The sequence below is a fragment of the Engystomops pustulosus genome, chromosome 1 (genome assembly GCF_040894005.1).
Source record: "Engystomops pustulosus chromosome 1, aEngPut4.maternal, whole genome shotgun sequence".
NCBI lineage: Eukaryota > Metazoa > Chordata > Amphibia > Anura > Leptodactylidae > Engystomops > Engystomops pustulosus.
In genome coordinates, this window is record NC_092411.1 from 39,655,364 (window position 1) to 39,671,531 (window position 16,168).

A 16,168-nucleotide genomic window follows, 5' to 3' on the forward strand; every position below is an offset into this window, starting at 1 on the left:
GTAGCTTCCTCATATCCATGAAGAACTAAGATCCAGCGGGGAACCAAGAAAGTGGGTAGCGCCAATCAGCAGCGCGCTGGCCAGTTAAATCTGCAGACGCGCAGCCAGGACGGGAGCAGACACATGGAGACGTGAGTGAGCTCTGAAAGGGGCGTCGCCACAGAGAGGGGCAGGGGTGTGCCTGCGATCTGAGACGTAGATCGCAGGGGCACCCATGACACTGAGACTACCTATCTCCTCGGGGGCATGTGCATATTGTACGGCTCTTCCGGAATAACATTTTAAAATATGTGGCGTTCATGGCTCTCTCAGCCCCTTTCATAAATCTGGTGCACTTGTAGACCTGCCCAGCACTAACTATGAACATGTTTCTGGCGCAGGTTATAGCGCAATTCTAGAGGCCAGAGACTCTTAAAATATCTGGTGTGGTGGGTGCAGGGGGGGATTCACATCATACGCCGGCCCCATTACAGGCGGTACCCTACTTAAGAACACCTGACTTACAGACGACCCCTAGTTACAAACGGACCTCTGGATTTTGGTAATTTACTGTACTTTAGTCCTGGGCCACAATAAACAGCTAGAACAGTTATAAATGATGTCTACAATGAAGCTTTAGTGTTAATCCTGCTTCTTATGACAACCCAACATTTTTAAAATACAATTTTGACAGAGAACCAAAAAATTCTGGCTGGGGCTACAACTATAAAGTATACAGTTCCGACTTACATACAAATTCAACTTAAGAACAAACCTACAGACCCTATCTTGTATGTAACCCGGGGACTGCCTATAGTCCATTAGGTCTCCGCTGATTTCTATGGGACTTCCCTGACCGCTCCCAGGTCAAACTGATCCCAGAAGTCCTTAGTAGCACGAGGTAGATTAGAAGGGGGGAATCTCTACTGTCAGCCCCCACCATTATATATTTACCCTCTATCCTATATACAGGCGCTGGACCATCATATACGTCCTGTCATCTCCTTTCTTTCCTTTAACTCACAGACTGTAAGTTATTATGAGCAGAGGCCTCATTCTGTTTTATTGACTTTTTTTTTCTCCTTGTTGCGCCCTTTTATGAAGTGTTGGTGGGACATTTTTTTTCCTTTTCCGACACGCACGCCTTTTCTATTATTGGGTGCACAATTTGAAATCAGGACACTTTTCTTGCACTTCTAATATCCCGACAATGTTTTTGGCTCAATTTTTGGTGCACACTTAGACCTGCAAAAAGCAGCAAAAATTCTATTTCATCATCATGAATGTGGGGACTATATTAAACTTTTTCGGTCATGTGACAATTAACTATTAACTCCTTGCACCACAATCTAACATCCCAGTGTAAATTATAGCATGATCTGGGCACCAAATCACGGGTCTGTGGCAAAATTGATAAATGCTCCACAAAATGTCTTACTGTGTCTTGCAAATACTTGGTCTTTATAATGCTGTGGACTATGATGGAACCATTTGAGTGAAGATTTATTTTAGGTAAAAATATGTTAAAGGAAACCTACCACTTGTAGTGGCAGGTTTCTGATGGAAATACCGGGCACCAGCTCAGGGTGAGCTGGTGCCGGAGCTTATTTTCGTTAGTGTTTTAAACCGCAGTATCGCGGTTTAAAACACTAACGAAAATAAGCTCCGGCACCAGCTCACCCTGAGCTGGTGCTCGGTATTTCCATCAGAAACCTGCCACTTCAAGTGGTAGGTTTCCTTTAACTTTTTGCGGGAATTAGATGATGTCCTATTTATGCTTTTTAATGGTACATTACACATATTGATTATCTTTAATTATCTGGAAGTGTTTGAAGGAAAAAAATGAAATGTTCATAACCTTAACATAAGAACACTCCTATACCTAAACATTGTATTTAAATCTTCAGTGTTACATTGTACACTTTTACCTAATGTGTATTTTTTTTTCACATTTTTACCCAAAAAATGAACCACTGTTTATTGAAAAATTTTTAAAATATTTTTAATGATGTTCAATTTTTTGTTTTGTTTTTTAAACAAACTTTATTTCACTTAGTACAATTTATTTGCTAGCCCCACTAGGGGATGTGACATTATACACATGGAATGACATTCTATGACATCACAGTTGCTGTAAAGTTCTAGATCTGAGTTCTGTAGATCCAGAAGAGGACCAGTCCGGCTAAGAAGTGCAGAGACGTACTCATCTAGCGAACAAGACGTCATCCATGAGTGTGACCCCTGTACAGAGCACAGAGTGAGACCCTTCTGCAGCCGCCGCACATCCTGGCAGTTTAACATTTCAACTGTCTCCGGCCACAACAATCCCAGACCTGACGGTAAGTGCTACAACCTACCTACCTACAAGGCTTTATTCATTTTACTCTGCCTGCCTATCCCTATGTAACACTGACTGGCAGGGGTCAGCGCACCCTCCAGGTCACAGGTGATGTGGGATCCATGTGATAGGGAGATTAATAGAGCGTCTATCATCTATCACGTCATGCATCCTGATTGTATCATATTTGTCTCTATTGCTTTTCACTATAAAAATCCTTCCTTACAGTTCAAGGACTGAGATTTTCAAATGGCCTCTCTGGCTTATGGGGGTTGTATAAAAAGTACCACACAATTCACACCAACTGAACACTCTTGATTTTTCTTATTTTTGTGTAAGAGAAAACTGGGGGCTTAACTGACACATGTATTAAGTGTATGGGGAGCTTAACCCAAGACAATCTAGTGGTCTAACAGATTTATTATTCAGCCTCAGCCCCTTTCATAAATCTGGGGCACTTGCAGACCTGCCCTACTAACTATGCACATGTTCCTGGCGCAGGTTATAGCGCAATTCTAGAGGCCAGAGACTCTAAAAATATCTGGTGTGGTGGGTGCAGGGGGGGATTCACATCATATGCCGGCCCCATTAGTCCATTAGGTCTCCGCTGATTTCTATGGGACCTCCCTGACCGCTCCCAGGACAAACTGATCCCAGAAGTCCTTAGTAGCACAAGGCAGATTAGAAGGGCTTCTTGTTCCCCATTCTGCCAATTACAGGAGGAATCTCTACTGTCAGCCCCCACCATTATATATTTACCCTCTATCGTATATACAGGCGCTGGACCATTATATACGTCCTGTCACCTCCTTTATCTTCCCTTTAACTCACAGACTGTAAGTTATTATGAGCAGGGGCCTCATTCTTATTCTTTCAATTTAGGACTATTTTATTGACTTTTTTTGCGCCCTTTAATGAAGTGTTGCTGGGCCAATTTTTTTCCTTTTCCGACACGCACGCCTTTTCTATTATTGGGTGCACAATTTGAAATCAGGACACTTTTCTTGCACTTCTAGTATCCCAAAAATATTTTTGGCTCAACTTTTGGTGCACACTTAGACCTGCAAAAAGCAGCAAAAATTCTATTTCATCATCATGAATGTGGGGACTATATTAAACTTTTACGGTCGTGTTCCAATTAACCATTAACCCCTTGCACCACAATCTAACATCCCAGTGTAAATTATAGCATGATCTGGGCACCAAAAACACGGAGCCTGCGGCAAAATTTTTGAATGCTCCTGAATGCTCCTTACTGTGTCTTGCAAATACTTGCTGTGGTCTTTATAATGCTGTGGACTATGATGGAACCATTTGAGTGAAGATTTATTTTAGCTAAAAATATGTTTACTTTTTTGGGAAGATATGAGGTCTTATTTATGCTTTTTCATTGGTACATTACACATATTGATTATCTTTAATTATCTGGAAGTGTTTGAAGTAAAAAAAAAATGTTCATAATCTTAACATAAGAACACTCCTATACCGGGACATTGTATTTATATCTTCAGTGAACACTCTTACCTAATGTGTACATTATTTTCACATTTTTACCCAAAAAATAAACCAATGTTTATTGAAATTTTTTTAATGTTTTTAAAGATGTTCATATTTATGTTTTGTTTTTTAAACAAACTTTATTTCACTTAGTACAATTTATTTCCTCGCCCCCTTGGGGATGTGACATTATACACATGGAATGACATTCTATGACATCACAGTTGCTGTAAAGTTCTAAATCTGACTTCTGTAGATCTAGAAGAGGACCAGTCCAGCTAAGAAGTGCAGAGACGTACTCATCTAGGGAACAAGACGTCATCCATGAGTGTGACCCCTGTACAGAGCACAGAGTGAGACCCTTCTGCAGCCGCCGCACATCCTGGCAGTTTAACATTTCAACTGTCTCCAGCCTCAACAATCCCAGACCTGATGGTAAGTGCTACAACCTACATACCTACAAGGCTTTATTACTCTGCCTACCTATCCCTATGTAACACTTACTGGCAGGGGTCAGCGCACCCTCCAGGTCACAGGTGATGTGGGATCCATGTGATAGGGAGATTAATAGAGTGTCTATCATCTATCACGTCATGCATCCTGATTGTATCATATTTGTCTCTATTGCTTTTCACTATAAAAATCCTTCCTTACAGTTCAAGGACTGAGATTTTCCAATGGCCTCTCTGGCTTATGGGGGCTGTATAAAAAGTACCACACAATTCACAACCAACTGAACACTCTTGATTTTTCTTATTTTTGTGTAAGAGAAAACTGGGGGCTTAACTGACACATGTATTAAGTGTATGGGGAGCTTAACCCAAGACAATCTAGTGGTCTAACAGATTTATCATTCAACCTCAGCCCCTTTCATAAATCTGGTGCACTTGTAGACCTGCCCTTCACTAACTATCCACATGTTCCTGGCGCAGGTTATAGCGCAATTCTAGAGGCCAGAGACTCTAAAAATATCTGGTGTGGTGGGTGCAGGGGGGGATTCACATCATATGCCGACCCCATTAGTCCATTAGGTCTCCGCTGATTTCTATGGGACTTCCCTGACCACTCCCAGGACAAACTGATCCCAGAAGTCCTTAGTAGCACAAGGCAGATTAGAAGGGCTTCTGGTTCCCCATTCTGCCAATTACAGGGGGAATCTCTACTGTCAGCCCCCACCATTATATATTTACCCTCTATCGTATATACAGGCGCTGGACCATTATATACATCCTGTCACCTCCTTTATCTTCCCTTTAACTCACAGACTGTAAGTTATTATGAGCAGGGGCCTCATTCTTATTCTTTAAATTTAGGACTATTTTATTGACTTTTTTTGCGCCCTTTTATGAAGTGTTGGTGGGACAATTTTTTTCCTTTTCCGACACGCACACCTTTTCTATTATTGGGTGCACAATTTGAAATCAGGACACTTTTCTTGCACTTCTAATATCCCAAAAATGTTTTTGGCTCAATTTTTGGTGCACACTTAGACCTGCAAAAAGCAGCAAAAATTCTATTTCATCATCATGAATGTGGGGACTATATTAAACTTTTTGGGTCGTGTTCCAATTAACCATTAACCCCTTGCACCACAATCTAACATCCCAGAGTAAATTATAGCATGATCTGGGCACCAAAAACACGGAGCCTGCGGCAAAATTTTTGAATGCTCCTGAATGCTCCTTACTGTGTCTTGCAAATACTTGCTGTGGTCTTTATAATGCTGTGGACTATGATGGAAAAATTTGAGTGAAGATTTATTTTAGCAAAAAAAAAGGTTTACTTTTTTTGGGAAGAGATGAGGTCTTATTTATGCTTTTTCATTGGTACATTACACATATTGATTATCTTTAATTATCTGGAACTGTTTGAACTGTTTTTTAAACAAACTTTATTTCACAATTTATTTCCTAGCCCCCCTTGGGGATGTGACATTATACACATGGAATGACATTCTATGACACCACAGTTGCTGTAAAGTTCTAAATCTGACTTCTGTAGATCTAGAAGAGGACCAGTCCAGGTAAGAAGTGCAGTGACGTACTCATCTAGCGAACAAGACGTCATCCATGAGTGTGACCCCTGTACAGAGCACAGAGTGAGACCCTTCTGCAGCCACCGCACATCCTGGCAGTTTAACATTTCAACTGTCTCCGGCCACAACAATCCCAGACCTGACGGTAAGTGCTACAACCTACATACCTACAAGGCTTTATTACTCTGCCTACCGATCCCTATGTAACACTGACTGGCAGGGGTCAGCGCACCCTCCAGGTCACAGGTGATGTGGGATCCATGTGATAGGGAGATTAATAGAGCGTCTATCATCTATCACGTCATGCATCCTGATTGTATCATATTTGTCTCTATTGCTTTTCACTATAAAAATCCTTCCTTACAGTTCAAGGACTGAGATTTTCAAATGGCCTCTCTGTGCCCCAATAGGCAGTCTGGAATTGACGGTGCACTTATTATCTTATTTTTCTTTTGCCTTTATTGTATAAAGCCTTAATCATTGTGTAAATTGAAGGTTCAGGGAGCGAGGTAGTAACCTTGCTGTATTGCTGATGAACCAAAAAACTAATTGTCATAAAAATAAAAACAGAATTCTCTCTTCAGTGAGAAATAGCTATGGAACATGATGTGTATGGTTGAAAAATGTATAAAATGCCCCTCACAATGCAGATTTTACTTCTGTGGCGATTTGAAAGTTGGTGGATTCATTTAATACATTTGGATCACAGATAAGGTATAATTTAATGTAACCTTGTACTGCAGTCAATGCAGAGGTGCACAGCTCAGCAGGGTTGGCTGCAGGTTTCAGTAGGTCCCTGGGCGAGAGAGCCTCAGTGTGGGGAGGCTTTAAAAATTCAAAAAACTCAAGGCCGAGGTAGAAAAGTGAATTATGGGCTGTGCAGTGTCCCATTCATCTTGATAGATGATGCAAGGAGTCCCCTCTTACTTGCAAAAAAGAAGCGCTGAACTGTAATCATGATAACAGTTTCCAATATACTTTCCGTACCAATTCCTCATGGTTTTCTCAATCTCTGCTTGCTGTCATTCTACATGTTTACATCCAGTGTATAGAAATCTGCCCATGGTTATTTGATGGACAGGCAGGTGCACGGGCCGTTAGTATCATTACTCTCTATGATGATAACGGCTCTTGCACATCCGTGCCCATCACATACCATGGACAGATTTCTATCCACTGCAAGTAAACAATGAAGCTTCCTATAGAATGACAGCAAGCAGAGATCAAATAAACGCTGAAGAATTGATACAGAAAGTATATTGAAAAATTACAAAACTTTTCATTACACAAACAAAATATCAATTACCATATATACTTGTGTATCGGCAGAGTTTTTCAGCATAAAAAATGTGCTGAAAAACCCCAACTCGGCTTATATTCGAGTGTATAAAACAATAAACTTACATACTTACTTTCCGATGCTTCCTCTTCTTCCTTCTCTTTGCGTGTAACAGCAGGCGGAGGAACGCCCGTGATTTTTTTGTCCAGAAACCACTCTGCAGGTCTCAGGCGGTGCTGTAAAATCTCAGCAGTCTATACACAGAGAGATGTCACTGTACTTCCTCCTCTTCTCACTGCGCTTCCTCCTCTTCCCACTGCGCTTCCTCCTCTTCTCACTGCGCTTCCTCCTCTTCTCACTGCGCTTCCTCCTCTTTTCATTGTGTTTCCTCTTCTCACTGCACTTCCTCCTCTACTCACTGCACTTCCTCCTACTCACTGCACTTCCTCCTCTTCTCACTGCGCTTCCTCTTCTTCTCACTGCGCTTCCTACTCTTCTCACTGCACTTCCTCCTCTTCATTCTGCACTTCCTCCTCTTCTCACTACAGGCGCCTGTCTTAAGGAGCTGCCACAAATATACAGTTAACTGCCTTCTGCTGCAGCGTATAAAGTCGTAAAGCAGTAAGAAACTGGTTAAAAAAGTAGTAATGCACCGATGTGGTATAGCAGGAGCAGTGGCACTAAGGACATTATATACTGATGACTGTATCCATACAGTATTCATCCACACCATACACAGTATACACAATGTTATCTATTAGTAATTTACCATAAAACATATATAGAGACTTCACTGTGATGTGAAGATTAGCTGCCACCAATCACTGACCTGACTCCTCTCCGCCGCCTCGCTGTTATCCCCTCCCCACTACACTCCGATGCAGATTTTGCGTATCTGCCGTCTTCTAGAAATCCAAATCTGTGTATTAATGAATTTATAAAATGTAATACTGTTAGATATTTTTCATTAAGTTGTTGTATTCATTCATCTAATGTATCAAAGGTCATGTAATTGCTACATACCTCATGTAATTGCTTAAATGCTGGCAGGGTTATTTTAGACTGTACTAGTAAATGTACTAAGGTAAGAGCTAAATTAAGGACAATCATCTGAAGCTTTGGGTCGACTGCCCCTTTCCTTGAGAGGAAATTTCATCTACCGCACCATAGACCTAAAGTGGACTCATGAGCTAACTGTATGTTGCTCAGTAATTGTAAGGTTGGGATTATGGGAGTAGTAGTACAGTGCTGTGCCCATATAAATGCAGGGGGCTAGTAGTAATGCAGTGCTATGCCCATATATATAAACAATGGGAGTAGTAGTACACCGCTGTGCCCATGTATATAGAGGATGGTAGTAGTAGTGCAATGCTGTGCCCATATATATAGGGTAGGATCTTGTAGGGCTGGAAAGATCAATAGCAATACATGTGTGTCAGCAACGGCAAACATTTATCACAAGAGAGAGTAGGGCTGTGATACCTGGATACAGCTCTATCTGTGTTCCTCCTAGGTACACAGATGGAGTTGAAAGCTCATAAGTGGGCCCCTAAAAGGAGGATATTTGTCCACATTTATAGAAAGTAATGTGCAGTTTGCCTGTGTTGTGTGCAGGATGTAACATATTCACAAATTTTGGCACATGTTCTTCATGAATCTGCGGCTCCCTGCACTGCTCCAACAGGGTGCACCAACAAAAAGTTTTACAAAGAGGATATTGGTTATATGAAATACAAGGATTAACTGTATTTGGCAATGCAAGTGTAAGGTTGGGAAAACTTGACCCATTCCAAATAAGTTATTATGTGACCTACATATTGATAAAAAATATTGCGTATAGAAAAATCCAAGCAGCACATTCAGAGAGGTCTTGTTGGTGGGTGCAAGCGTCTAAGGATTGGGCCTTAAATCCTTTAGTAGTATATATAGAGGAAATAGCGCAGCACACCGGATGAAGTGAAAAAATCTTGTAGTTTTATTCCATGTTCAATAACACAAGCGACGTTTCGGCTACAGGTAGCCTTCCTCAAGCCATTTAACAAGTGTGAATGGTGGACATATATACAAACGTGAGAGGTCACATGACCTCATAAGTGCCGCCCATCATATTATCATATTTGTGTTACAATAGTCAAAAACAATTCAATATCATAATACATAGATGCAGTGTATATTTAAAATTGGGTAAGTACATATAGTGAAAGAAATTGCAGACATAATAAATATATATACAAGGTAAAGTGCATATGCCATATCCTGGTATCCAGCGGATCCCCCACAATAAAAGTGATAAAGTGCCAAGTGGATCGAGTGTATCCTCCTACTGTGTGTGGTTGATGCGTCCCCGGTTTGGCTGCGGACTCCGATCTGAGGCATCTAATAGTATGATCAAACAGAAGAAAAAGAAAAAGGCTCTCTGGAACGCACCAGTGGAACGCACGCCATCCAGGTCGCAGTGCGCATGCGCTGCGGTTGTTGTGGAGCTAGACACGCGTCATAGGAACCACTCCGTAGTCATGGCAACCTGCGGACAAGGCTACAGTCTGGATGTGCTTCAAGCACTGCGCTGATGCGGTATGTATCTCAAACAAGCATGATCATCAGAGGCACAGGAACATGACAATGCGCTGAAATGATGCGCTGTAGTGTACAGTTCTATGTCCCATATCTAGTATAAGTGCCTATATACTCAGTTATCAAGGGTGCATATAGCAACGAGTGTGACCGGGACAGGGGTGGGATGATTAACCCCTCCCGGGGAAATCAACCCCCTTGAGGGTGACAACGTACCTGGAAGCTCCCCATTTACGGGTGTAATCCAGTGTGTCACCTAAACCCTGATTTGTGGTCATGGGTATAATAATACCTTAATTTATCCCTAGCTGAGTGAGGCACAAATGGAAAAAATTCCACTTCATGGTATCAGGTTTTCAAAAGAAGAGGAAACAGGATGGCGTATGTCCATGGTACGATTCCAGCCTAAGGTAAGTATTATAGAGAAAAATATATAGAAAAAATTGGTGTGCAAGGTCCAGCAGCTTTCGCGGGGAGACATCTGGGGCAAAAACCATAAAATCTGTAAAATAAAGAAACATCAGTAAATTTTTTTATATACAAATATGTTCACACTAAGTGTTATTGTGTATCTACAAATCAGATGGTTACAGAATACTACTGCCTGAATATGACTCCAAAAGCAATTCAAAGTGTCCACAACTTAAAATCCACATTAAGTCCCTTAGGTCTAAGTGTCTCCAATGTATAAATCCATTGGAGCTCTTTTTTCTTTAAGATTCTTTCCCTATCACCCCCCCGTCTAAGCGGGGGCACATGATCGATTATGCGAAACCTGAGGTGTCTTTCGGTATGTCCTAGCTCCGAAAAGTGCTTCGGAACCGGAAGATCTTTACGGTTGGATCTTATAGTGTACCTATGCTGGTTAAAGCGAGTTTTGAATTCCAATGTAGTTTCTCCTACATAGGCCAGTCCGCATGGACAACTTAAGAGATATATAACATAAGTGCTGTCACATGTTAAAAAATGAGTAATGTCATACTGTTTGCCATTATGGGAAAAGGTAGAGCCTTTGTCCATATGTTTGCAATTAACACATTTGCAGCAGGGGAAACATCCCTTCCTCAATTGTCCCAATATCCCTCGCTGTCGACTTATTTTCATTGGACCTACATCAGCCTTGACAAGTCTGTCCCCGATTTTTTGGGCATTCCTATAAGATAGTAATGGGGGAATAAGAAATTCTGGTGCTACTGTGTCATTACATGTAAGTTTTGGCCAATGTCGTCGGATGATGTTTGCCACTTTGTGGCTCTGAGAATTGAAATTTGTAATGAATGGAATTCTTTCTGTATGTGTATTTTTCTTAGCTTGAGATAGTAAATCAGCTCTTTGTACATTATTGACTTTTTGCATGTTAATATCAATGATTTTTTGTGGATAACCACGTTGACGAAATCTATGTGACATGTTGGATAAATTTTTATTCAAATTATGTGGTTCACTAGTAATTCGTTTGACTCTGAGGAACTGACTATAGGGCAATGATTGAATAGTGGTGCGTGGATGACTACTTTCGTAGCGCACCAAAGTGTTCCTATCTGTTGGCTTTATGTACAAGTCAGTTTCAAAATGGCCGTCCACCAACTTAACAGTTACATCAAGAAATTGCAACTCTGAATCGGAAATGACAACTGTAAATTTGATTGTATCATCAATAGTATTGAGGAAAGCATGGAAAGCATCCAAATCATGTGTGGTCCCCGTCCACAGGAGGAAGACGTCATCTATATACCTCCACCACCTCAAACAATGTCTGAAGAGTGGGGAGGCATAGATGACGTCTTCCTCCAACACCCGCATAACAATGTTGGCGTAGGTTGGCGCCATATTGGCGCCCATAGCAACACCTCTGCACTGCAAAAAATATTGATCACCAAACAAAAAATAATTGTTTTTAAGTACAAACTCTAAGAGTGTAAGGATGAAATCTTGTGTTTTTGGTGAAAAGTTTTTTGTGGCTATCTTTTTCATAACCGCTGAAATGCCTCGCTGATGATCAATAGATGTGTACAGCGAGACCACATCGAATGAGACCAAATATATGTGCTGTGTTGGTAAAATTTGTATCTCATTTAATTTGTTGATAAAATCCGATGTGTCTTTGATGTACGAGATACCTGAAGTAGCAAGGTCATTGAGTGCTCTATCAAGAAAAGTAGCGATATTAGAGAAGATCGATTGTGTACCAGCAACTATTGGGCGACCAGGGGGATACCTTAAATCTTTGTGTATTTTGGGTAAAATATAAATCACAGGGGTAATCGGGTTTGTGACATATAAAAATTTATACATTTCATCGTCAATGATACCTTCCAGTAGTGCCTGGTCCAGTATATTTTTAATTTTCCTGGACAGAGTGAATTTGGGGTCCATGCTGATTTTTTGATATACCCCAGTATCGGCTAATTGTCTATTGATTTCCGCCAGGTACGAGCTGGTATCCATGACGACGACAGCACCACCCTTGTCGGCTGACTTGATGGTGATGTCGCCGTCATGGGCCAGCTCGCACAAGGCATCAATCTCACCTCTTGTAAGGTTAGGGTGATCCAAAATGACATCCTTAGTATTTTCTTTAAGACTCATAATGTCCTTCTTAATCGCGGATGCAAAGGCCTCAATATGAGGTGCCTCAACATCCGGGAGGAAGGAACTTTTGTTGCGTAATCGAAATTCTTTAAGGCTTAACTCAGAACTGCTACATCTATCAACTCTAGGGTGAGTATGGAAAAATTGTTTTAGTTTAATTGAACGAATAAACTTTTGTACATCAACTTCTAACTGGAACCAGTCAGGATGAGCAGTTATACAGAAAGAAAGGCCTTTAGACAATACTGACATTTGGTTATTGGTAAGAGTCTTAGATGAAATATTTACCACAAGTGATGTTAGGTTCTCTTTCGCAGTGCCATCTTCGGTGTGGATTGGTCTGTCTTGGCTGTTGCAGGTCTTCCTATATCTGTGGTGCTTTCGCCCCCCTCTTCTTGTCCTGGGTCGTTCACAGTCTTTGTTCTCTCTAAAAAAGCACCGGAACGGTCTTTAGCTTGTCTAGATGTAGAACTTGATGTTGTTTGTTTATTTGTCATTCTACCTTTGCGTCTGGTCGCTTCCTTCTGTTTAGTCTGAGGATGGTCACCTTGCCAACAATATATTAGTCCCTTTTTGTAGTCCTCCGTGTCGCGTAGCCATTTATTTCTCTTTGTAACCTCTTGTTCAGTTTTGTTTGTTTGGACTCGTGTCTGGACTGAGTTAATGAAGGTGGAAAATTCATCAGCTGCGAGGGAAGAATTTAATTGCAATTCAATGTCCTGGATGTTATTCTTAGTCTCTTCTATATCTTTTTTGAGAAATTCAACATTTAGTAATATAAGATCCATGGCATATTTGTTAGAAATTTGCGAAAATTTAGTGCAGAAGTCTTTATCATGCGCAAACAATGTGGGTGAGACTCGTGAGCGCATCCCCCTGGGGATCATGTGGTTTTTGTAATACTCACTTAAAGTGATAAGGTGCAATTGAAGAGACATCATTTTTTTAGAAGAATTTTCATATTTACGTTTGAGTTCTGTAATTCCTGGGGTGGTTAGAAAAGTTGAGTCACATGTCAGGCCTTGTAGAATCCTTTCCCCATCTTCAGATGTGTAGGTAAACGTATGGAATCCATCATTTTGATTAGCATGCTCCATAATTTTTATCAAAAGAGTTGAAGTGCAAGCTATGAAAAAGCCAAAAAATACGTATAGAAAAATCCAAGCAGCACATTCAGAGAGGTCTTGTTGGTGGGTGCAAGCGTCTAAGGATTGGGCCTTAAATCCTTTAGTAGTATATATAGAGGAAATAGCGCAGCACACCGGATGAAGTGAAAAAATCTTGTAGTTTTATTCCATGTTCAATAACACAAGCGACGTTTCGGCTACAGGTAGCCTTCCTCAAGCCATTTAACAAGTGTGAATGGTGGACATATATACAAACGTGAGAGGTCACATGACCTCATAAGTGCCGCCCATCATATTATCATATTTGTGTTACAATAGTCAAAAACAATTCAATATCATAATACATAGATGCAGTGTATATTTAAAATTGGGTAAGTACATATAGTGAAAGAAATTGCAGACATAATAAATATATATACAAGGTAAAGTGCATATGCCATATCCTGGTATCCAGCGGATCCCCCACAATAAAAGTGATAAAGTGCCAAGTGGATCGAGTGTATCCTCCTACTGTGTGTGGTTGATGCGTCCCCGGTTTGGCTGCGGACTCCGATCTGAGGCATCTAATAGTATGATCAAACAGAAGAAAAAGAAAAAGGCTCTCTGGAACGCACCAGTGGAACGCACGCCATCCAGGTCGCAGTGCGCATGCGCTGCGGTTGTTGTGGAGCTAGACACGCGTCATAGGAACCACTCCGTAGTCATGGCAACCTGCGGACAAGGCTACAGTCTGGATGTGCTTCAAGCACTGCGCTGATGCGGTATGTATCTCAAACAAGCATGATCATCAGAGGCACAGGAACATGACAATGCGCTGAAATGATGCGCTGTAGTGTACAGTTCTATGTCCCATATCTAGTATAAGTGCCTATATACTCAGTTATCAAGGGTGCAATTTTTTCCATTTGTGCCTCACTCAGCTAGGGATAAATTAAGGTATTATTATACCCATGACCACAAATCAGGGTTTAGGTGACACACTGGATTACACCCGTAAATGGGGAGCTTCCAGGTACGTTGTCACCCTCAAGGGGGTTGATTTCCCCGGGAGGGGTTAATCATCCCACCCCTGTCCCGGTCACACTCGTTGCTATATGCACCCTTGATAACTGAGTATATAGGCACTTATACTAGATATGGGACATAGAACTGTACACTACAGCGCATCATTTCAGCGCATTGTCATGTTCCTGTGCCTCTGATGATCATGCTTGTTTGAGATACATACCGCATCAGCGCAGTGCTTGAAGCACATCCAGACTGTAGCCTTGTCCGCAGGTTGCCATGACTACGGAGTGGTTCCTATGACGCGTGTCTAGCTCCACAACAACCGCAGCGCATGCGCACTGCGACCTGGATGGCGTGCGTTCCACTGGTGCGTTCCAGAGAGCCTTTTTCTTTTTCTTCTGTTTGATCATACTATTAGATGCCTCAGATCGGAGTCCGCAGCCAAACCGGGGACGCATCAACCACACACAGTAGGAGGATACACTCGATCCACTTGGCACTTTATCACTTTTATTGTGGGGGATCCGCTGGATACCAGGATATGGCATATGCACTTTACCTTGTATATATATTTATTATGTCTGCAATTTCTTTCACTATATGTACTTACCCAATTTTAAATATACACTGCATCTATGTATTATGATATTGAATTGTTTTTGACTATTGTAACACAAATATGATAATATGATGGGCGGCACTTATGAGGTCATGTGACCTCTCACGTTTGTATATATGTCCACCATTCACACTTGTTAAATGGCTTGAGGAAGGCTACCTGTAGCCGAAACGTCGCTTGTGTTATTGAACATGGAATAAAACTACAAGATTTTTTCACTTCATCCGGTGTGCTGCGCTATTTCCTCTATAGATAAAAAATATTGGTTATATGAAATACAAGGGTTTATATTTTTTGGAGCATGGGGAAATAATATGTTATTGTTACAAGAATGTAAAATTACAGGAAACAGACAACCGTCTGCAGTTTCGGCTCGACTGCCCACTTCCTTTGACAGGCCCCTCAATGCTCTAGGAATGGGTGGAGGACATTGTCTGTATTAGAAAGGGCCCCCATGCAATGCTGAGGCAGTTTGGATTCCACAAATGAAGGGCCTGGAGGGAACTTCATCTTCCATACTCTAGACCTGATGTGGACTCTGTGCATTAGCACCTCATGGGCTAACTGTATTTGGCATTGCAAGTGTAAGGTTGGGAAAACTTGACCCATTCCAAATAAGTTATTATGTGACCTACATATTGATAAAATGTTGGTTATATGAAATAAAAGGGTTTATAATTTTTTGGAACAAGGGGAAATAATATGTTATTGTTACAAGAATGTAAAATTACAGGATACAGACAACCGTCTGCAGTTTCGGCTCGACTGCCCACTTCCTTTGAGAGGCCCCTCAATGCTCTAGGAATGGGTGGAGGACATTGTCTGTATTAGAAAGGGCCCCCATGCAATGCTGAGGCAGTTTGGATTCCACAAATGAAGGGCCTGGAGGGAACTTCATCTTCCATGCTCTAGACCTGATGTGGACTCTGTGCATTAGCACCTCATGGGCTAACTGTATTTGGCATTGCAAATGTAAGGTTGGGAAATCTTGACCCATTCCAAATAAGTTATTATGTGACCTACATATTCATAAAATATTGGTTATATGAAATACAAGGGTTTATTTTTTTTGGAACAAGGGGGAAAAGTTAGGTTATCATTACAAGAATGTAAAATTACA

General features: G+C 41.2%; 1 long non-coding RNA gene across 5 annotated transcripts in view; it reads left to right on the forward strand.

Moving 5' to 3' along the window:
• Positions 1-2,139: 2,139 nt before the first annotated feature.
• Positions 2,140-16,168, forward strand: part of LOC140119602 (uncharacterized) — a 66,748-nt gene continuing 52,719 nt past the window's right edge. For all 5 annotated transcript variants that reach the window (XR_011853397.1, XR_011853400.1, XR_011853399.1 and 2 more), the window contains exons 1-2: positions 2,140-2,318; positions 4,071-4,249. This is a non-coding gene — a long non-coding RNA (uncharacterized lncRNA). The remainder of the gene's footprint in view (positions 2,319-4,070; positions 4,250-16,168) is intronic.